This window comes from Ranitomeya variabilis, chromosome 3, assembly GCF_051348905.1.
Source record: "Ranitomeya variabilis isolate aRanVar5 chromosome 3, aRanVar5.hap1, whole genome shotgun sequence".
NCBI lineage: Eukaryota > Metazoa > Chordata > Amphibia > Anura > Dendrobatidae > Ranitomeya > Ranitomeya variabilis.
The window spans coordinates 109,321,644-109,345,773 of NC_135234.1; the positions used below are offsets into that span (position 1 = coordinate 109,321,644).

The following is a 24,130-nucleotide window of genomic DNA, read 5'->3' on the forward strand; positions in this document are numbered from 1 at the left end:
TAGCACCCTATATATGGTATGGGCCCCCACATAGCCTTCTATGTACAGTTTGAGGCCTCACATAACTCCCTATATACAGATGAACTCCCCATATAGCAAACTACACTGCTCAAAAAAATAAAGAGAACACTTAAACAGCAGAATATATCTCCAAGTAAATCAAACTTCTGTGAAATCAAACTGTCCACTTAGGAAGCAACACTATTTGACAATCAATTTCACATGCTGTTGTGCAAATGGAATAGACAACAGATGGAAATTATTGGCAATTATCAAGACACACTCAATAAAGGAGTGGTCCTGCAGGTGGGGACCACAGACCATATCTCAGTACCAATGCTTTCTGGCTGATGTTTTGGTCACTTTTGAATGTTGGTTGTGCTTTCACACTCGTGGTAGCATGAGACGGACTCTACAACCCACACAAGTGGCTCAGGTAACGCAGCTCATCCAGGATGGCACATCATTGCGAGCTGTGGCAAGAAGGTTTGCTGCGTCTGTCAGCGTAGTGTCCAGAGGCTGGAAGCGCTATCAGGAACCAGGCCAGTAAACCAGGAGACGTGGAGGGGGCCATAGGAGGGCAACAACCCAGCAGCAGGACCGCTACCTCAGCCTTTGTGCAAGTAGAAACAGGAGGAGCACTGCCAGAGCCCTGCAAAATAACCTCAAGCAGGCCACATATGTGCATGTGCCTGCACAAACGGTTAGAAACTGACACCATGAGGATGGTCTGACTGCCCAACATCCACAGATGGGGTTGTGCTCACAGCCCAACACCGTGCAGGATGCTTGGCATTTGCCACAGAACACCAGGATTGGCAAATTCGCCACTGGCGCCCTGTGCTCTTCACAGATGAAAGCAGGTTCACACTGAGCACATGTGACAGATGTGATGGAGTCTGGAGACGCCGTGGAGAGTGATCTGCTTCCTGCAGCACCCTTCAGCATGACTGATTTGGCAGTGGGTCAGTAATGGTGTGGGGTGGCATTTCTTTGGTGGGCCGCACAGCCCTCCATGTGCTCGCCAGAGGTAGCCTGACTGCCATTAGGTACCGAGATAAGATCCTCAGACCCCTTTTGAGACCATATGCTGGTGCTGTTGGCCCTGGGTTCCTCCTAATGCAGGACAATGCCAGACCTCATGTGGCTGGAGTGTGTCAGCGGTTCCTACAAGATGAAGGCATTGAAGCTATGGACTGGCCCGCCCGCTCCCCAGACCTGAATCAGATTGAACACATCTGGGACATCATTTCTCGCACCATCCACCAACGTCACGTTGCACCACAGACTGTCCACGAGTTGGATGATGTTTTAGTCCAGGTCTGGGAGGAGATCCCTCAGGCGACCATTCGCCGCCTCATCAGGAGCATGCCCAGGCATTGTAGGGAGGTCATACAGGCACGTGGAGGTCATACACAGGGCCGGCGTCAGCACCCGGCGCACCCGGGCAAGTGCCGGGGCCCTGACAAGACAGGGGGGCCCACTCACGCAGTCATACATCCATCTGGCCGCTTTAACCCTTTCTACCCTTTCAATTTGCCCTGCCTGGCACAAGCATCTTCTCAGTCAGTGCAGGGCCAGGCACATAGGGGTTAAGGACACAGCCAGCGTGACATTGTGGGCGGAGAGTTCTCCTGCTCTGCTCTCCTGGCTGTGTGCACTGTGCAGTGCTGAACTAATCAGGCACAGGCAGATTCCGGACTGGAGGAGCTGCTACCGGCACCTGAGTGAGTGCCATGCTATATTGCTGTATATTCTGACAGTCTGGGTGACCTGGGGCGGCCATGGGCTGGGCGGCTGCAGCTGACATATATATATATATATATATATATATATACATACATACACACTACAGCAGCCGCCCAGCCCAGGCCCCCAGCACAGCCTGTATAGATACAGTGTATATAATATATATACAGGACAGGTGCTGGGGGCCTGGGCTGGGCGGCTGTTGAAGTATATACACCGCACAGTACGTCTCCCCTGTATATATACACCGCACAGTACCTCTCCCCTGTATATATACACCGCACAGTACCTCTCCCCTGTATATATACACCGCACAGTACCTCTCCCCTGTATATATACACCGCACAGTACCTCTCCCCTGTATATATACACCGCACAGTACCTCTCCCCTGTATATATACACTGCACAGTACCTCTCCCCTGTATATATACACTGCACAGTACCACTCCTCCTGTCCTGTATATATACACCGCACAGTACCTCTCCCCTGTATATATACACTGCACAGTACCTCTCCCCTGTATATATACACTGCACAGTACCTCTCCCCTGTATATATACACTGCACAGTACCACTCCTCCTGTCCTGTATATATACACCGCACAGTACCTCTCCCCTGTATATATACACTGCACAGTACCTCTCCCCTGTATATATACACCGCACAGTACCTCTCCCCTGTATATATACACTGCACAGTACCACTCCTCCTGTCCTGTATATATACACCGCACAGTACCTCTCCCCTGTATATATACACTGCACAGTACCTCTCCCCTGTATATATACACTGCACAGTACCTCTCCCCTGTATATATACACCGCACAGTACCTCTCCCCTGTATATATACACTGCACAGTACCACTCCTCCTGTCCTGTATATATACACCGCACAGTACCTCTCCCCTGTATATATACACTGCACAGTACCTCTCCCCTGTATATATACACCGCACAGTACCTCTCCCCTGTATATATACACTGCACAGTACCTCTCCCCTGTATATATACACCGCCCAGTACCTCTCCCCTGTATATATACACTGCACAGTACCTCTCCCCTGTATATATACACCGCACAGTACCTCTCCCCTGTATATATACAATGCACAGTACCACTCCCCTCTATATATACTCCACACAGTACCTCTCCCCTGTATATATACACCGCACAGTACCACTCCTCCTGTCCTGTATATATACACTGCAGAATTTACAATAGCTATCACTCATGTAAGAAGTGAAATCTGGCATTGTACTCTACCTATATTTCTCTGCTGTATCTGGGCATCATGAATCGTGGTATGTGTTAAAGGGGGGGGGCCCACTGAGACTCTTTCGCCCGGGGCCCTCAAAAACCTGGAGCCGGCCCTGCTTGTCACAATGCGACTTTATTCATTTCTAGAGCCACAATATAGTAGTAAAACTGAGCAAACTTCAACCGATTTCACAGCCAAAGTCGCCATTTAGCCCTAGCCTTAAAAGCATTATTCAGTCTCATGTATAAAAAAGGGGTTGTCTGGGTAAACACTCCCATGCGATCTGACATCACGCACAAAGAGACACTAGTGCATGTTGGGCCATAATAAGAATAGATCCTGTGCACAAAGAACATAAATAGTAGGTTGTTTTGATTAGTGTCTCTCTTCTCTCTTCCTGCTTGGAGAACCCCTTGAATTTATTGTGTTATGTTCAACTTTGTAATCTACTTAATAAAACTGTATGTGACTTCATAATTTCAATACTTCAATAATCCAGAGCTGGATGTAAGGATATACAGTCTAAATACACATCTGTAAATCACGACCAGAAGATTCTCCTGTGCAGAATTTGTTACTGTCCAACTCCTACACCGAGGATAACATAGACAGGGGAATTGTTAAGTGTAATTAGGAGATAGGCAGCATGACAGGGGTCACATGGCCAAAGTTTTCTCTGTGTATGTGCTATATCACAGTGTCATACAAGTAAATGGTGTCACGTATTGACGGATTATAATGAGGACTATCTTGGCTACTGTCCGGGACCTGGGGTTCTGGGGGGGCCAATGGCCAGATTGCACTAATTATAATGTTTTGTGTGGCACACATATCTCAGCGGGGAGCTTTCCTGGAGAATAGCAGCGCAGATCCAGGGGACTTCTCATCAGCTCCTTTGTGACATGCCACCTCGATGATGTCATCAGCCGCCGCAAACCGTCATGTACATGCCACAAGCAGAAGTGGAGCCTCGGGGACCAGAGCAGTGCATCAGGGGAATGATAGGGAGGTGAGCATATGTTTTTTTTATTAATATTTGCATGGGATGTGCGCCAACATACCGTATGTGGGCTATGTGAGGGCTCGTACTGTATATACACTACTCAAAAAAATAAAGGGAACACTAAAATCCCACATCCTAGATATCACTGAATGAAATATTCCAGTTGTAAATCTTTATTCATTACATAGAATAAATGTGATATCCCATGGAGGGCTGGAGTTGGAATGATGCTCAAAATCAAAGTGGTAAATGAAGTTACAGGCTGATCCAACTTCAGAGGGAATGCCTCAAGACAAGGAAATTATGTTCAGTAGTGTGTATGACAAGCAAGTGGCAAAAAGTCCAACAGAGTCTGATTTTTTTGTATCTTGCATGTCGTGGTCATGGCAGTACAAAAACACTGGAGAAAGCTAGGAGTTTTGATAAAAGAAAGAAAAGCTTTATTTAATCACATTACAAAAAATGCTTAAAAAGACACAGACAGTATAAATAGATGTGTTACAGAAAAAAACACCAGAAAGATTAAAGCACTCAGCACACCAGGACAATAGATGAAAATAATCCCTTCCCTGAATATCCACAAGAAAAAAAAAAGGATGAATCCCTCTTTTAAATAAATCAAGGCCCTTTCATAAGTGATGTTCACAAATTGCCACCTGGGATGTTCGCATACATGTCCACCAGTTCTCTAAGGCATTATATCAGTTAGATGTGCCCGACATGGTGGGCATAGAGGGGAGAGGGTAGGAAAAGGAAAAGAAAAGAGTCACCGTGTGCTTGAATGCTCACGGAACGCCCCCGACGCACGTTTCGCCACTGTCAGCCTCGCTTTCTCAAGGGGATGTGTCTTGCTCATGGCACTCTAGGTGTGATCCCATTAGTTTTTGTAGCGTTGTGATGTAGCAGTGTCATTGAGCGAACTTTGGTCACATAATGGCTGCCATGGCCAAGTCACTGTGTAGCCCTAGACTAACTCCTTTCTGATGAATAATATACAGTGCAGGTGTATGGAGCCAATGTCAATCTCTGGCATTGAATTTAGGTGCTGCAATTTTGCCTGGGGTCAACTATATGCCACTCTTCATTTCGGCATAAAACATCTGTAGGGATGAGCGGACCCGTGGATTTTCAAGTCCGTCTGGTTCAGATAAACTTGGCTGATGACTACCACTCTCATCATCATACTCCTTGTCTCGCTGATAGCAGTGAAAGAAGGCGACGCTGATGAGAGTATTCACCAGCCGGCGTCTGTGCTTAGTAAGAAATATGTCAGTGAGATATATAAATAGTGCAGTGCACCTGTAACTTAACACTTAGCCTCGGCTCTTCCCAATTGCGCTGATACTTTGTAAATCGGTGTAATTGTTTTTGGAATTGATATCAACTGAAAAAAATATTGGTCTTTTAAAGAGGGAAAAAAAACAAATGTGCAAAAATGGAAATTGGCTGTGGCTGTAAGGGGTTAAGGAGCTCCTGTCAGCTCTCCTGAAAACTCTTCTATATGAAACAACCATTCTGGAGAACCTTTCCTGGAAACTCATCAATATTTCCAATGCCCAGTGTGAGGCCTGCACACTAAGATAATTGTATAATCAGTGCTGACGGTCAGGCTGTATACAGTAGACACTCTCCCTATTGGAAGAGAAGTGGCAACAACCTGTCATTTCTTTGACTCTTTACTAGGAAGAGAAACACGAACACAATGCAGAGTTGACAATATTTTTTATTTCTTGCTTGCTATTTGTCCTTTCAGGATAACCTGATGTCTGATGGCTTCCATGGGCCCCATTCCTTTTTTTATTTCTTTGTTAAAGGCTTCCATGGTTTCATTGCTGTTTGAGGTTATCTGAAGTTGACTTTTCTGATATTTTGTAGCCAAAATCAGAACAAGAATATGTCAAAATGTTATTTATTTCAGTAACAATAAGATAACAATCACATCTTATAGCGAACCTGTCACCATAAGACCACCACCTTTCGGACCCCCACCTGACCTGCAAGATAAGAAAAAGACCTTTTATTATACTCACCTGTGGGGCGGTCCTGTCCGATGGGCGACGCTGGTCTTAACCCGGCCCCTCCTTTCTTCTCTCAGTGCCATTCTCCTTATTCCTCCATGTGGATGACGCGTCACTACGTCATCCCCAGTCTCTCAGACATCGCGCTCCTGCTCAGGCGTACTTCAGGGCAGAGTAAATTACTGCAGTGCACTTGCTAGGTCATTCTTCCTTCTCCTGCATTCACCATACCCCGAGCAGTGGTGCTGATTGCAGGCTTCAATGTGGATTGAGCTCACTGAAGGGTGAGCTGGCCTTTTTCTATTTGGAGTCTGATCTGTGGACAGCATGGAAAATATAAGAAGAATCTGAACAGAATGATGTATAGGTTTGTGGGAAAAGATTCAGTATGACTTGCATTTTATCCATTGTAATCCCAAGTGCTTGTATACATATGAGTCCACTGGGCGGACCTACTAGTGATTGACAGCTAGCTCCGCATGCACATTCAGACACGGAAGACTGTCACTCACTGAATAGGATCGCTCACTGTTTTTCAGTGAATAAAAGAATGTAAATCAATTTAATCTTCTTTTATGGTCAATAACATTCTGCCTGAGGATCAGATACTATTTTTCATGTGACAGGTTCCTTTTTATGTCTCCTGTGTTGGCAATCTGCTTATGAATACAGAGTGTCCAAAACAGCATCCTGCTGAGCAGGCCATAGAAGACCAAAAATCAGCAACCTGCTTGATTGACACATCCATTATTTAATCAAAATTCCCCAATAAAGAATGCAAACATATGGTTTCTAAACCAGATGTCTCACAGGAGACAACCCAGGACTACTAGTAAACAGCTAATTATGTCAAGGAAGGGCATGAACTGGGTGACCAGTAATGAGCAGTGGAGTTACATGGTGGCCACTTAGGGACAGCTTTAGTCCGTTAGTGCGACAGAGAGACTCTCAGGATGTCATCTTTATGATATCTCTAAAGGGCATATGGATTAGGAGTTGCCTTCAGGAGAAAACACCTTTTAGTTCTCATGAATGATCTCTGTTCAGGAGCACACATCATTGTTCTGCCTCCCAGCTTCCAGATTTGTGGGGGAAGGACGATGCACTCCTGAAGATTGTCAGTTCAGATCAGCTGCATTATCGCACCATTACTGGATTACCCCAACTGTGCACGCTCTTATTATGCTGAAATCAGGGACCGCTTTACATGTGCAGCATTCAAGGAGCACAGGGGCACTGAGGCTTCAGAGCAGCACTTACACGTTCTATAGCAAAAAGCTAGCAAGCGCTGTTCTGCTTGCCTAGGAAACTGTCCACCTTTGGTAGAACATAGAGTTAACCGGTGTTCTTGAGAATACAGACAATTTATAATAAGAGGTAAATTGTAAAGTACAGTAGATTATTTTTACAAGCACGTTACAATTTTTCCAATGTATGATGATTAGGAATAGTTATTTTTGCCATTCCTAAATATAGTCTCATAAGGCAGTCTGACTTTGATTCAAAGCTGTAATTTTTTTTATATACCGTATTTTTCGGATTATAAGCCGCACTTTTTCCCCAAAATTTTTTTGGGGAAAATAGGGGTGCGTCTTATAATGCACATGTACCATACCGGTACCGTTGCTGCAGGCTGGAATGAGGGGGTGTCCGGTGGTGCTGCGGGTGTCCGGCGGTGCTGCCCGGTGCTCTGCGGGGTGGTCTGGCGGTGTTGCCCAATGCTCTTTGGGTGTCTCCGGTGCTCTGCCGACATTTTGTGAAAGGCCTGAGCCCCGGCAGTCCCATGGCTTCCTGTGCAGTGGACTCCGGGAAAATGGCTGCCGGTGCATGCGCAGTTGGAGATCTCAGGAGATGAGATCTCGGCGCTGAAATCTAATTTCCCGAGATCTCCAGCTGCGCATGCCCCGGGGCCATTTTCCCGGAGTCCACCGCACAGAAAGCTGTGGGACTGCCGGGGCTCTGGCCTTTCACAAAATGTTGGGAGACCTCCGGCAGCACCAGAGACACCAGCTGCACCATCGGGCAGCACCACCGGACAACCCCGCAGTGTCGGCCAGGAACCCCGCAGCACCGGAGACACAATCAGAGCACCGGGCAGCAGCGCCGGACACCCCCCCACCGGGCACCGGAGAAACCCGCAGAGCACTGGGCAGCAGTGCTAGACACCCCCCGCAGCACCGCCGGGCATCGGAGACACCCGCAGAGCACCGGGCAGCAGCGCTAGACACCCCCTCATCCCAGCCTGCAGCATGACCCCACTCCTGCCTGCTCCAGCAGGAGTCCCCTTGGGACCCCGCTTCACCACAGCCACCACCCCGGTAAGCAATAAGGAGCAAGGATTATAAGAAGCACCATCATTTTTTTTAAATAAAAAAATCTTTTTCCTCTTTTTCTCCTTAAAATTTGAGGTGCGTCTTATAATCCGGAGCGTTTTATAAAGCAAAAAATACAGTATATATAATATTAGCGTGTTTTTCTCTGCTATTTGTTTATTTGCAGTCATTGAGCTTTCACTTCATTTAATGTCACTGTCATTGGAAAAATATGAGAAAAAGACAAAGTAATCGATACAAAGAGAATAAAAGTAACAGCGATGACAACTGTAGGGATAGGGCGCAGCCGTTGCTGAGTCTGTTCCTGGGAAAGTCCTCTCCCCCTGCCTTAGCTGTGTAAACAGGAAAGGATGTAACCATGTAAGAATGCAGTTAGTGTCCCGGACTCACACAAACATTTACTGGGTACAGTCTGCACGTGGGACGCCAGCTCCTCGGACCACTTTAGATCTCCTTGTCATGTGCAGGAGTCAACAGCATGAGCCAAGGTGAAAATACACTTTGATGTATTAGAAAAACATAGAACTGCATTTATGGTTAGGTATCAGTTCTACATAATGACTCAGACTCTAAAGACTCATTGAACCACTGCATTACTAAAGAGGCCTTCAGTACAGCTATGTGCAGTCAATAACACACTTCTTAGGCTACTTTCACACTAGCGTTAACTGCATTACGTCGCAAATGCGTCGTTTTGCCAAAAAAACGCATCCTGCAAAAGTGCTTGCAGGATGCGTTTTTTCTGCATTGACTAACATTAGCGACGCATTTGCGACGCAATGACACATGTCGCAACCGTCCTGCGACGGTTGCGCCATGCTGTGGCGGACCGTCGGGAGCAAAAAACGTTACATGTAACGTTTTTTGCTCCCGACGGTCCGCTTTTTCCGACCGCACATGCGCGGCCGGAACTCCGCCGGAACTCCGCCCCCACCTCCCCGCACTTCCCCGCACCTCACAATGGGGCAGCAGATGCGCTGGAAAAATGCATCCGCTGCCCCCGTTGTGCGGCGGGGACAACGCTAGCGTCGGGGACCTCGGCCCGACGCACGGCGACGGGCCGAGCCGGACGCTAGTGTGAAAGTAGCCTTAAAGGGAATCTGTCAGTGGGATCAACCCTGCTCAACCATCTAATTGGACATACATGTAATAGGAAGCTGAATAAACGATTCCTTGATATCTTCGATCAGATGTCCTGTTCCAGAGAAATCCACATTTTTCTTAATTTGTAAATGAGCTGTTAAGATCTATGGGGCAGGACATAGATCCCACATTGCCAAAAAATACTTCAGCTGGATATGCATCGTTCGGACACACATACAACTTATGTGTATTGCGGCACATAGACCCATTGGCCCTCTTTAGAGACTGCTGTCTTCTGTACAAAATAGGAAGTATGAGTCCTAGTAGAAGGCTTAGTTGCCATTATGAATATTTCAAAATTTCAATTTTTTTGTTTTCATTTTATTTATTTTTTTAATATTGAAAATTGGGGAAAAAAATATTCTCAAATATTCTCAAAACACATTCCCTTTAACCCCTTCATGCCATATGACGTACATTTACATCATATGTTGTGACCTTGCCTTTGATGCAGGATTGCACGCCGATTTCAATCTCTGACAGTGCAATTTAACACAGGGAGATCGTCATTTCATGCTCCCATTGGTGCCCGTAATGTGATCGCAGGTCTCCAATGGGTTGTCATGACAACCGAGAGTCTATTAATGACCTCTGTGTTTGACATTATGATCCTCCTGTAAACGCCAGTATCGCTGCATTCAGAAATGTCAGATCTATCAAAATGTAAAAAAAATTAATCTGATTGGTATACGGCGTAATAGAAAAAAAAATCAAAATGCCTGAATTATGATTTTTGGCCACCGCAACATTGCGATAAAAGAGGCAATGAAGACATCATATGTACCCCGAAAAGGTATCAATAAAACCATCTGATTAGGTTGCAAAAATAAGCCCTCACATAGCCACATATCCTGAAAAATTAAAAGGTTATGTGTCTAGAAAAACGGTGACAAAAGCAAAAAGATTTTTCTTATAAATTTCCGAATTTTTTTTTACTTCTTAAATAAGAAAAAAAAACTATACATGTTTGTTATTTGCATACTCATATGGATGTGGAGAACCATATTTCCAGGTCACTTTTACTATATAGTAAACATGGTAATAAAAAAAATATATATATTATTATGGAATTGCACTTTTTTTGCAAATTCACCCACTTGGAATTTTTTCCCATTTTCCAGTACAATATATGGTAAAATGAATGGTGCCTTCCAAAAGTACAACTTGTCCCGCAAAAACTAAGCCCTCATTAGGTTATGTTGATGGAAAAATAAATAAGTTATGGCTCTTGGGAGAAGGGGGAGGGAAAAAAAGGAAAATCGCCCCGAGTTAAAGGGTTAAGCATAAGCCACAAGTGTATTATGAAAAACCCCTTTGAAAGAGATTTTTATTAAGTTTCCTAGTACATTTATTTAAAAAATGTAGGGCTACTTTAAAGGGTGAGACCTAGATTTAGAGAAACCAGTGCCACTATTCAAGGTCACCATCAGGGCTTACTGCCCTTACTGACGTATGGGGCCCACACTGGGCCCCTCTCTTCTGCTCACCGGGCCCCAGTGGCAGAATTCTGCTGGCTCAGTAACTGAACGTGTGTCCTGAGACGCTAGCACGCACGTTGCCAGCCAGGGCCGGACTGGGACTAAAATTCAGCCCTGGCATTTGAAGTTACACAGGCCCACTTGTCACATGGTGACTGTATAATACCTTTGTACACTTGTAGGCAGGGCCGGTTTTAGGCAAAGTGGGGCCCTAGGCAAAGTTTAAAATGGGTCCCCAAATGCTAACATATTGCACATCACACAGAAGCCTTTCTGTTGTATTTACGTGCGCTGAGTTCAGGCCGCTAAACAAGTTTGATCGACAATACTGAAGTTGTTCAACGCTTGTTTCCCGGCCTCTTTCCACCAGCTGAGGAATAATGATGAGACAGAACGATCACTAATAGATCACCATACAGTATCATGTTTTCAGCAGCACATCTACAGTTTACACTGGCAATGTGCTGCTGACAACAAGGCTTTTAGTTCCAGCAAAAACAATCCGAATATGCAGCATTTTACTTGTTTAGTAAAATACACCCCATAGTCCTCCATATATTATAATGTGCTCCATAGTCCTCCATATAGTATAATACACTCCCTATAGTCCTCCATATATTAAAATACACTGCTCAGTCCTCCACATAGTATAATACACTCCTCATAGTCCTCCATATAGCATAATACAATCCTCATAGTCCTCCATATAGCATAATACAATCCTCATAGTGCTCCATATAGTATAATGCACCGCCACAGTCATCCATGTAGTACAATTCACTTCCCATAGTATAATGCACCCCATAGTTCTTCATATAGTATAACGTATTCCCCATAGTCCTCGATACAGTATAATGCAGCCCACATATAGTATAATGCAGCCACCCCAGAGTATAATGCAGCCACCCCAGAGTATAATGCAGCCACCCCAGAGTATAATGCAGCCACCCCAGAGTATAATGCAGCCACCCCACAGAGTATAATGCAGCCACCCCAGAGTATGTAACCCCCATAGAATATAATACAGCCCACCTCCCCATAATATATAATGTAGCCCCCCATAGAATATAATGCAGCCCCCCATAGTATATAACGCAGCCTCCCCCATAGAATATAATATACCCCCACAATAGTATATAACACAGCCACATAGTACATAACATGGCCTCCCCCATAGAATATAATATACTCCCCATAGTATATAGCAAAGCCCGCATATTATATAGCACAAACCGCATAGTATACAGCACAGCCTGCATACTATAGCACAGCTCGCGTAGTAGATCACACAGCAGTATTCAGCACAGACCACACAGTAGTATACAGCACAGACCACACAGTAGTATACAGCACAGCCCACGTAGAAGTATACAGCACAGTCCACACAGTAGTATACAGCACAGCCCACAGAGTAATATATACAGCACAGCCCACAAAGTAATATATACAGCACAGCCCACAAAGTAATATATACAGCACAGCCCAGAGAACTATATACAGCACAGCCCACAGAGAACTATATACAGCACAGCCCACAGAGAACTATATAAAGCACAGCCCAGAGTACTATATACAGCACAGCCCAGAGTACTATATACAGCACAGCCCAGAGTACTATATAAAGCACAGCCCAGAGAGTACTATATACAGCACAGCCCAGAGAGTACTATATACAGCACAGCCCAGAGAGTACTATATACAGCACAGCCCAGAGAGTACTATATACAGCACAGCCCACAGAGTACTATACACAGCACAGCCCACAGAGTACTATATACAGCACAGCCCACAGAGTACTATATACAGCACAGCCCACAGAGTACTATATACAGCACAGCCCACAGAGTACTATATACAGCACAGCCCACAGAGTACTATATACAGCACAGCCCACAGAGTACTATATACAGCACAGCCCACAGAGTACTATATACAGCACAGCCCACAGAGTACTATATACAGCACAGCCCACAGAGTACTATATACAGCACAGCCCACAGAGAACTATATACAGCACACAGTAGTATACAGCACAGAGCACAGCCCACAGAGAACTATATACAGCCCACAGTAGTATACAGCACAGAGCACAGCCCACAGAGAACTATATACAGCCCACAGTAGTATACAGCACAGAGCACAGCCCACAGAGAACTATATACAGCACAGAGCACAGCCCACAGAGAACTATATACAGCCCACAGTAGCATACAGCACAGAGCACAGCCCACAGATAACTATATACAGCCCACAGTAGTATACAGCACAGAGCACAGCCCACAGAGTACTATATACAGCCCACAGTAGTATACAGCACAGAGCACAGCCCATAGAGTACTGTCATGATCTCCATGGCCAGAGAACTAGCATAAGCCTCTATAGGAACAAGCTCTTGGAAGATGTAACTATACTGACCATGAACTAAACCTACCGCATCATCTAGAAGTAGCCAGGTAGCATGTCCTACTTTTTATCCCTATATGCCCAGCGCCGGCCGGAGAACTAAATAATGCTAGCAGAGGGAAATATAAGACCTGACTCACCTCTAGAGAAATGCCCAAAAAAAAGGAGACAGAAGCCCCCCACATATATTGGCGGTGATATGAGATGAAACAACAAACGCAGCAGGAAAATAGTTTTAGCAAATTTGAGGTCCGCTTTCTAGATAGCAGAAGACAGAAAGCATACTTTCATGGTCAGTAGAAAACCCTAACAAAACACATCCAGAAATTACTTTAGGACTCTGGCATTAACTCATAATACCAGAGTGGCAATTCCTGATCAACAAGAGCTTTCCAGACACAGTAACGAAACTGCAGCTGTGAACTGGAACCAAAATACAAAAACAAAACATGGACGAATGTCCAACTTATCTAGTAGATGTCTGGGAGCAGGAACAAGCACAGAGAGGCTTCTGATAACATTGTTGACCGGCAAGCATCTAACAGAGAAGCCAGGTTATATAGCGACACCCAGATCTAATCAGAACAGGTGAACAGGGAAGATGATGTCACAAGTTCAATTCCACCAGTAGCCACCGGGGGAGCCCAGAATCCAAATTCACAACAGTACCCCCCCCTCAAGGAGGGGGCACCGAACCCTCACCAGAACCACCAGGGCGATCAGGATGGGCCCTATGAAAGGCACGAACCAGATCAGAGGCATGAACATCAGATGCAGTGACCCAAGAATTATCCTCCTGGCCATATCCCTTCCACTTGACCAGATACTGGAGTCTCCGTCTGGAAACACGGGAGTCTAGGATTTTTTCCACAACGTACTCCAACTCACCCTCAACCAACACCGGAGCAGGAGGCTCAACGGAAGGCACAACCGGTGCCTCATACCTGCGCAATAACGACCGATGAAAAACGTTATGAATAGAAAAGGATGCAGGGAGGTCCAAACGGAAGGAAACAGGGTTAAGAATCTCCAATATTTTATACGGACCGATGAACCGAGGCTTAAACTTAGGAGATGAGACCCTCATAGGGACAAAACGAGAAGACAACCACACCAAATCTCCAACACAAAGCCGAGGACCAACACGACGGTGACGGTTGGCAAAAAGCTGAGTCTTCTCCTGGGACAACTTTAAATTGTCCATCACCTGCCCCCAGATATGATGCAATCTCTCCACCACCGCATCCACTCCAGGACAATCCGAGGATTCCATCTGACCGGAGGAAAATCGAGGATGGAACCCCGAATTACAGAAAAACGGGGAAACCAAGGTGGCAGAGCTGGCCCGATTATTGAGGGCGAACTCCGCCAATGGCAAAAAAGCAACCCAATCATCCTGGTCAGCAGACACAAAACACCTCAGATATGTCTCCAGGGTCTGATTAGTCCGCTCGGTCTGGCCATTAGTCTGAGGGTGAAAAGCAGACGAAAAAGACAAATCTATGCCCATCCTAGCACAAAATGCCCGCCAAAATCTAGACACAAATTGGGTTCCTCTGTCAGAAACGATATTCTCAGGAATACCATGCAAACGAACAACATTTTGAAAAAACAGGGGCACCAACTCGGAAGAAGAAGGCAATTTGGGCAGGGGAACCAAATGAACCATCTTAGAAAAACGGTCACACACCACCCAGATGACAGACATCTTCTGAGAAACAGGCAGATCTGAAATAAAATCCATCGAGATGTGTGTCCAAGGCCTCTTAGGAATAGGCAAGGGCAACAATAATCCACTAGCCCGAGAACAACAAGGCTTGGCCCGAGCACAAACGTCACAAGACTGCACAAAGCCTCGCACATCTCGTGACAGGGAAGGCCACCAGAAGGATCTTGCCACCAAATCCCTGGTACCAAAAATTCCAGGATGACCTGCCAACGCAGAAGAATGCACCTCAGAGATGACTTTACTGGTCCAATCATCAGGAACAAACAGCCTATCAGGCGGACAACGATCCGGTCTATCCGCCTGAAACTCCTGCAAGGCCCGCCGCAGGTCTGGAGAAACGGCTGACAAGATAACTCCCTCCTTAAGAATACCTGTGGGGTCAGAGTTGCCAGGTGAATCAGGCTCAAAACTCCTAGAAAGGGCATCCGCCTTAACATTCTTAGAACCTGGTAGGTACGATACCACAAAATTAAACCGAGAAAAAAATAATGACCAGCGCGCCTGTCTAGGATTCAGGCGCCTGGCGGTCTCAAGATAAATCAAATTTTTGTGGTCAGTCAATACCACCACCTGATGTCTGGCCCCCTCGAGCCAATGGCGCCACTCCTCAAACGCCCACTTCATGGCCAAAAGCTCCCGATTCCCAACATCATAATTCCGCTCAGCGGGCGAAAATTTACGGGAAAAGAAGGCACAAGGCCTCATCACGGCGCAGTCAGAACTTTTCTGCGACAACACTGCCCCAGCTCCGATCTCAGAAGCGTCGACCTCAACCTGAAAAGGAAGAGTCACATCAGGCTGACGCAACACAGGGGCAGAAGAAAAACAGCGCTTAAGCTCCTGAAAGGCCTCCACAGCATCAGGGGACCAATTAGCAACATCAGCACCCTGTCTAGTCAAATCGGTCAATGGCTTAACGACATCCGAAAAACCAGAAATAAATCGACGATAAAAGTTGGCAAAGCCCAAAAATTTCTGAAGACTTTTAAGAGAAGAGGGCTGCGTCCAATCACAAATAGCTTGAACCTTGACAGGATCCATCTCAATGGAAGAGGGAGAAAAAATATATCCCAAAAAGGAAATTCTCTGAACCCCAAAAACGCACTTAGAACCCTTGACACACAGAGAATTAGACCGCAAAACCTGAAAAACCCTCTTAACTTGCCGGACATGAGAGTCCCAGTCATCCGAAAAAATCAGAATATCATCCAGATACACTATCATAAATTTATCCAAAAAATCGCGGAAAATATCATGCATAAAGGACTGGAAGACTGAAGGGGCATTAGAAAGACCAAAAGGCATCACCAAATACTCAAAGTGGCCCTCGGGCGTATTAAATGCGGTTTTCCACTCATCCCCCTGCCTGATCCGCACCAAATTATACGCCCCACGGAGATCAATCTTAGAGAACCACTTGGCCCCCTTTATGCGAGCAAACAAATCAGTCAGCAACGGCAATGGGTATTGATATTTAACCGTGATTTTATTCAAAAGCCGATAATCAATACATGGTCTCAAAGAGCCGTCTTTTTTTGACACAAAGAAAAAACCGGCTCCTAAGGGAGATGACGATGGACGAATATGTCCCTTTTCCAAGGACTCCTTTATATATTCTCGCATAGCAGTATGTTCAGGCACAGACAGATTAAATAAACGACCCTTTGGGTATTTACTACCCGGAATTAAATCTATAGCACAATCGCACTCACGGTGCGGAGGTAGTGAACCAAGCTTGGGTTCTTCAAAGACGTCACGATAGTCAGACAGGAACTCAGGGATTTCAGAGGGGATAGATGATGAAATGGACACCAAAGGTACGTCCCCATGAGTCCCCTTACATCCCCAGCTCAACACAGACATAGCTCTCCAGTCAAGGACTGGGTTGTGAGACTGCAGCCATGGCAATCCCAGCACCAAATCCTCATGTAGATTATACAGCACTAGAAAACGAATAGTCTCCTGGTGATCCGGATTAATACACATAGTCACTTGTGTCCAGTATTGTGGTTTATTATTAGCCAATGGGGTGGAGTCAATCCCCTTCAGAGGAATAAGAGTTTCCAAAGGCTCTAAATCATACCCACAACGATTGGCAAAGGACCAATCCATAAGACTCAAAGCGGCGCCAGAGTCGATATAGGCGTCAGTAGTAATAGATGACAAAGAGCAAATCAGGGTCACAGACAAAATAAATTTAGACTGTAAAGTGCCAATGGAAACGGATTTATCAAGCTTTTTAGTACGCTTAGAGCATGCTGATATAACATGAGTAGAATCCCCACAATAGAAACACAACCCATTTTTCCGTCTAAAATTCTGCCGCTCGCTTCTGGACAGAATTCTATCACACTGCATGCTTTCTGGCGTCTTCTCAGTGGACACCGCCAGATGGTGCACTGGTTTGCGCTCCCGCAGACGCCTATCGATCTGAATGGCCATTGTCATGGACTCATTCAGACCCGCAGGCACAGGGAACCCCACCATAACATCCTTAATGGCATCAGAGAGACCCTCTCTGAAAGTAGCCGCCAAGGCACACTCATTCCACTGAGTAAGCACAGACCATTTACGGAATCTTTGGCAGTAAATTTCAGCTTCATCTTGCCCCTGCGATAGGGACATCAAAGTTTTTTCTGCCTGAAGTTCCAAATGAGGTTCCTCATACAGCAAGCCCAAGGCCAAAAAAAACGCATCCACATTGCGCAACGCAGGATCCCCTGGTGCCAATGCAAAAGCCCAGTCTTGAGGGTCGCCGCGGAGCAAGGAAATCACAATCCCAACCTGCTGTGCAGGGTCTCCAGCAGAACGAGATTTCAGGGACAAAAATAGCTTACAATTATTTCTAAAATTCTGAAAGCTAGATCTATTCCCTGAGAAGAATTCCGGCAAAGGAATTCTCGGCTCAGATACCGGAGCATGAATAATAAAATCTTGCAAATTTTGTACTTTCGTGGTGAGATTATTCAAACCTGCAGTTACACTCTGAAGATCCATTATTAACAGGTGAACACAAAGCCATTCAAAGATTATAAGGAGAGAGAAAAAAAAGAAAGACTGCAGCATAGACAGACTGGCAAGTGATCCAATTAAGAGCACAGAGAAAAAAAAAAAAAAAAAAACTCTCAGCAGACTTCTTATTTCTCTCCTTTCTCAGCCAAGGATTTTAACCCTTTAGTGGGCCGGTCAAACTGTCATGATCTCCATGGCCAGAGAACTAGCATAAGCCTCTATAGGAACAAGCTCTTGGAAGATGTAACTATACTGACCATGAACTAAACCTACCGCATCATCTAGAAGTAGCCAGGTAGCATGTCCTACTTTTTATCCCTATATGCCCAGCGCCGGCCGGAGAACTAAATAATGCTAGCAGAGGGAAATATAAGACCTGACTCACCTCTAGAGAAATGCCCAAAAAAAAGGAGACAGAAGCCCCCCACATATATTGGCGGTGATATGAGATGAAACAACAAACGCAGCAGGAAAATAGTTTTAGCAAATTTGAGGTCCGCTTTCTAGATAGCAGAAGACAGAAAGCATACTTTCATGGTCAGTAGAAAACCCTAACAAAACACATCCAGAAATTACTTTAGGACTCTGGCATTAACTCATAATACCAGAGTGGCAATTCCTGATCAACAAGAGCTTTCCAGACACAGTAACGAAACTGCAGCTGTGAACTGGAACCAAAATACAAAAACAAAACATGGACGAATGTCCAACTTATCTAGTAGATGTCTGGGAGCAGGAACAAGCACAGAGAGGCTTCTGATAACATTGTTGACCGGCAAGCATCTAACAGAGAAGCCAGGTTATATAGCGACACCCAGATCTAATCAGAACAGGTGAACAGGGAAGATGATGTCACAAGTTCAATTCCACCAGTAGCCACCGGGGGAGCCCAGAATCCAAATTCACAACAGAGTACTATATACAGCCCACAGTAGTATACAGCACAGAGCACAGCCCAGAGAACTAGATATAGCACACAGTAGTATACAGCACAGAGCACAGCCCACAGAGTACTATATATAGCACAGAGCACACAGTAGTATACAGCACAGAGCACAGCCCACAGAGAGCTATATACAGCCCACAGTAGTATACAGCACAGAGCACAGCCCACAGAGTACTATATACAGCCCACAGTAGTATACAGCACAGAGCACAGCCCACAGAGTACTATATACAGCCCACAGTAGTATACAGCACAGAGCACAGCCCACAGAGAGCTATATATAGCACAGAGCACACAGTAGTATACAGCACAGAGCACAGCCCACAGAGTACTATATACAGCCCACAGCAGTATACAGCACAGAGCACAGCCCACAGAGTACTATATACAGCCCACAGCAGTATACAGCACAGAGCACAGCCCACAGAGTACTATATACAGCCCACAGTAGTATACAGCACAGAGCACAGCCCAGAGAACTATATATAGCACACAGTAGTATACAGCACAGAGCACAGCCCACAGAGTACTATATATAGCACAGAGCACACAGTAGTATACAGCACAGAGCACAGCCCAGAGAACTATATACAGCCCACAGTAGTATACAGCACAGAGCACAGCCCACAGAGAGCTATATACAGCCCACAGCAGTATACAGCACAGAGCACAGCCCACAGAGAGCTATATATAGCACAGAGCACACAGTAGTATACAGCACAGAGCACAGCCCACAGAGTACTATATACAGCCCACAGTGGTATACAGCACAGAGCACAGCCCACAGAGAACTATATACAGCCCACAGTAGTATACAGCACAGAGCACAGCCCACAGAGAACTATATACAGCCCACAGCAGTATACAGCACAGAGCACAGCCCACAGAGTACTATATATAGCACAGAGCACAGCCCAGAGAACTGTATATAGCACACAGTAGTATACAGCACAGAGCACAGCCCACAGAGTACTATATATAGCACAGAGCACACAGTAGTATACAGCACAGAGCACAGCCCACAGAGAACTATATACAGCCCACAGTAGTATACAGCACAGAGCACAGCCCACAGAGAGCTATATACAGCCCACAGCAGTATACAGCACAGAGCACAGCCCACAGAGAGCTATATATAGCACAGAGCACACAGTAGTATACAGCACAGAGCACAGCCCACAGAGTACTATATACAGCCCACAGTGGTATACAGCACAGAGCACAGCCCACAGATAACTATATACAGCACAGAGCACAGCCCACAGAGAACTATATACAGCCCACAGCAGTATACAGCACAGAGCACAGCCCACAGAGAACTATATACAGCCCACAGCAGTATACAGCACAGAGCACAGCCCAGAGAACTATATACAGCCCACAGCAGTATACAGCACAGAGCACAGCCCACAGAGAACTATATACAGCCCACAGCAGTATACAGCACAGAGCACAGCCCAGAGAACTATATACAGCCCACAGCAGTATACAGCACAGAGCACAGCCCACAGATAACTATATACAGCCCACAGTGGTATACAGCACAGAGCACAGCCCAGAGAACTATATACAGCCCACAGCAGTATACAGCACAGAGCACAGCCCAGAGAACTATATACAGCCCACAGTAGTATACAGCACAGAGCACAGCCCACAGAGAACTATATACAGCACACAGTAGTATACAGCACAGAGCACAGCCCACAGAGAACTATATACAGCCCACAGCAGTATACAGCACAGAGCACAGCCCACAGAGAACTATATACAGCCCACAGCAGTATACAGCACAGAGCACAGCCCACAGAGAACTATATACAGCCCACAGAGAACTATATACAGCCCACATCTCTTCTCTTCCTCCCCTCACCTCCTCCGAGAATGGCCCCACAGTCCAGAAAAAAAAAAAACTCTCCTCACCTCTCCTCGTGCCCAGCGTTGCTTCCTGGTTCCTGCTCCTGTCTCAGCAGCTGCAGTCTGCCCGGGACACAGCAGGTGCGCGATGATATGACATCATCGCGCACCCGCAGTGTCAGAGGCAGAGCGGGGAATGATGGGAGAGGAGCGTCTGTAGACGCTCTCCTCCATCATTGCATTCAACTGTACCGGCGTCTATACACCGGTGTAGTTGAATGCGACGGCGGGGGCGGCGGATTGAGCGGCCCACCACTGGCACCGGCCCTTCTGGCATTTGCCAGAAGTGCCCTATGGCCAGTCCGGCCCTGTTGCCAGCGTATGATGTCACTGTCATACGCTGGAATGATGGACCACGCCTCAGATGAATCAAGCAGAGGACACGGCAAGGTAAGGAAAAAACTTTTTTTTTGTAAAGCTGCACTATGGGGTGCACTATACTACTATGGAGGTGCATTATATTACTATGTGGGTGCATTATACTACTAAGTGGGTGCATTATACTGCATATGGGGGTATATTATACTGCTATGGGTGTGCATTATACTACTATGGGTGTACATTATACTACTATGGGGGTGCATTATACTGCTATATATGACTATGGGGATGCATTATAGTCCTATGGGGAGGTGCATTATACTTTATGCATGACTAAGAGTGTGCATTATACTACTATATATGACTATGGGGTGCATTATACTACTATGGGGGTGCATTATACTTCTATATATGACAATGGGGTGTATTATACTTTTATATATGACAGTAGAGGTTCATTGTACTACTATGGATGACTATGGGGTGCATTATATTATTATATATGACTATGGGGATGCAATATACTACTATGTATGACTATGAGATGCATTATACTTTTATGGATGACTATGGGGTGCATTATACTACTATGGATGACTATGGGGTGCATTATATTACTATATATGACAATGGAGTACATTATACTACTATGGATGACTATGGGGCAATATGGAGGGACATGGGGACAGTATGGAAAGATATGAGGCAGAATGGGAGGATACGTGGGGTCCAGAATGGGGAGACATGTGGGATCCAGAATGTGGGACATTATTACTGGCTAATTAACCCCTTCATGACCCAGCCTATTTTGACCTTAATGACCTGGCCATTTTTTGCAATTCTGACCAGTGTCCCTTTATGAGGTAATAACTTAGGAACGCTTCAACGAATCCTAGCGGACATATAGGGATTCATGTTAGTGTTAAATTTAGGTCAATAATTTTTGCGTTTATTGGTGAAAAAAATGGAAATTTGGCGCAAATTTAGAAAATTTCGCTATTTTCAAATTTTTGAATTTTTATTCTGTTAAACCAGAGAGTTATGTGACACAAAATAGTTAATAAATAACATTACCCACATGTCTACTTTACATTAGCACAATTTTGGAGACAATTTTTTTTTTTTGCTAGGAAGTTATAAGGGTTAAAATTTGACCAGCAATTTCTCATTTTTACAACAAAATTTACAAAACCATTTTTTTAGGAACCACCTCACATTTGAAGTCAGTTTGAGGAGTCTATATGGCTGAAAATACCCAAAAGTGACACCATTCTAAAAACTGCCAGGAGTGCCATTTTACTTTTTGAACGAAAATTTGGCTCCAATCTTTAGCGGACACCATGTTGCGTTTGGAGAGCCCCTGTGTGCCTAAAGATTGGAGCTCCCCCATAAGTGACCCCATTTTGGAAACTATGGAAACTAGACCCCCCCCAAGGAACTTATCTAGATGCATAGTGAGCACTTTGAACCCCCAGGTGCTTCACAAATTGATCTGTAAAAATGAAAAAGTACTTTTTTTTTCAAAAAATTTATTTTAGCCTCAATTTTTTCATTTTCACATGGGTAACAGGATAAAATGGATCCTAAAATTTGTTAGGCAATTTCTCCTGAGTACACCGATACCTCACATGTGGGGGTAAACTACTCTTTGGGCACACGGCAAGGCTCGGAAGGGAAGGAGCGTCATTTGACTTTTGAATGAAAAATTAGCTCCAATCGTTAGCGGACACCATGTCGCGTTTGGAGAGCCCCTGTGTGCTTAAACATTGGAGTTCCCACACAAGTGACCCCATTTTGGAAACTAGACGCCCCAAGGAACTTATCTAGATGCATAGTGAGCACTTTGAACCCCCAGGTGCTTCACAAATTGATCCGTAAAAATGAAGTACTTTTTTTTCGCAAAAAATTTCACTTTGAACCCACAAGTGCTTCACAGAAGTTTATAACGCAGAGCTGTGAAAATAAAAAATAATTTTTCTTTCCTCAAAAATTATTTTTAGCCCGCAATTTTTTATTTTCACAAGGGTAACAGGAGAAATTGGACTCCAAAAGTTGTTGTCCAGTTTGTCCTGAGTACGCTGATACCCCATATATGGGGGGAGCCACTGTTTGGGCACATGGCAGAGCTCGGAAGGGAAGTAGTGATGTTTTGGAATGCAGACTTTGATGGACAGGAGAAATTTGACCCCCAAAGTTGTTGAGCAATTTTTCCTGAGTACGCTTATGCCCCATATGTTTGGGTAAACCACTGTTTGGGTGCACGTCGGGGCTCGGAAGTGAGGGAGCACCATTTCACTTTTTGAAAGCAAGATTGGCTGGAATCAATGGTGGCGCCATATCGTGTTTGGAGACCCCTGATGTGCCTAAACAGTGGAAACCCCTCAGTTCTAACTCCAACGCTAACCCCAACACACCCCTAACCCTAATCCCAACTCTAGCCATAACCCTAATTCCAACCCTAACCCCAACACACCCCTAACCACAACCCTAACCCCAACACAGCCCTAACCCTAATTCCAACCCTAACCACAACCCTAACCCCAACACACCCCTAACCCTAATCCAAACCCTAACCATAACCCTAACCACAAGCCTAACCCTAACCCCAACACACCCTAACCCTAATCTTAACCCTATTTCCAACCCTAACCCTAATTCCAACCCTAACCCTAAGGCTATATGCCCGGATTTTTCTGCACCGTTTTTGAAAAATCCGCAGGTAAAAGGCACTGTCAAAGGAATTGACATGCTGTGGTATTTTCTGCACCATGGGCACAGCGGATTTGGTTTTCCATAGGTTTACATGGTGCAGTAAACGT

General features: G+C 45.4%; 1 long non-coding RNA gene across 1 annotated transcript in view; it reads left to right on the top strand.

Moving 5' to 3' along the window:
• Positions 1-3,980: 3,980 nt before the first annotated feature.
• Positions 3,981-24,130, top strand: part of LOC143815362 (uncharacterized) — a 53,811-nt gene continuing 33,661 nt past the window's right edge. Inside the window, exon 1 of the long non-coding RNA XR_013223725.1 lies at positions 3,981-4,020. This is a non-coding gene — a long non-coding RNA (uncharacterized LOC143815362). The remainder of the gene's footprint in view (positions 4,021-24,130) is intronic.